The sequence below is a fragment of the Poecilia latipinna genome, unplaced genomic scaffold, assembly GCF_001443285.1.
Source record: "Poecilia latipinna isolate Pla-1442-1.1 unplaced genomic scaffold, P_latipinna-1.0 Scaffold2494, whole genome shotgun sequence".
NCBI lineage: Eukaryota > Metazoa > Chordata > Actinopteri > Cyprinodontiformes > Poeciliidae > Poecilia > Poecilia latipinna.
In genome coordinates this window covers 71,821-72,450 of record NW_015115110.1, presented here as the reverse complement: position 1 = coordinate 72,450, position 630 = coordinate 71,821, and the positions used below count along the sequence as shown (strand labels likewise).

Sequence of the window (630 nt, the reverse complement as noted above, 5' to 3'; positions counted from 1 at the left end):
AATTTAATAATTCAGATCTAATGCGTTCTGGAATCTATTTTACAAATTTCACAAATGTTTTATTTATTCTGCTGCTAGTGCAGAAAAATATAGTCAGATTAGAAATGTCTAGGTGTTGTAGTTTTTAAAGTACAAAACATTAAAAAAAGCTCAAGATAGTGAAAAATTAAGTGTAATCGCCCTTTAGCTATTTTCCAAATTAGATGCTACATTCGGAAGCTAACTTAAGCTTCGACTGATAGCTTGGGCACAATATAGATAGATCTATATGTTTATATATCTATATCTCTCTATAAATCATAGATATGTAGATTGCAGACTGCACAGATAAAACACTTAAAAGTTTACTAGCACCTTTGTAAGCTTGTCCCTGTTAGCTACATCAAACATATGAGGCATTATGGTGAATACAAACGATTTATTAATTTACCTTCGAAGTTATTGTGAAGTTTTGACACATCCAGCTTAAATCCTTTGTTGTTGTTGGAGCATTTCAGGACGTCTGAATATAAGCATCGTTAATAGTCCTACAGCAACCGAGGAGCCATTGTTAATATACTGTTGCCTGTGCACCGGAAGCATTCTCTGTGGCAAAAAAATGCGGAAGTGCTAAAACGGAAGTCCGTAGCA

At 34.0% G+C, this 630-nt stretch overlaps 1 long non-coding RNA gene across 1 annotated transcript in view; it reads right to left on the bottom strand.

The window, feature by feature from the left end:
* The window catches only part of LOC106938048 (uncharacterized), a 25,585-nt gene that overhangs the window by 3,284 nt on the left and 21,671 nt on the right, over nt 1-630 (bottom strand). Inside the window, exon 3 of the long non-coding RNA XR_001422519.1 lies at nt 431-502. This is a non-coding gene — a long non-coding RNA (uncharacterized LOC106938048). The remainder of the gene's footprint in view (nt 1-430; nt 503-630) is intronic.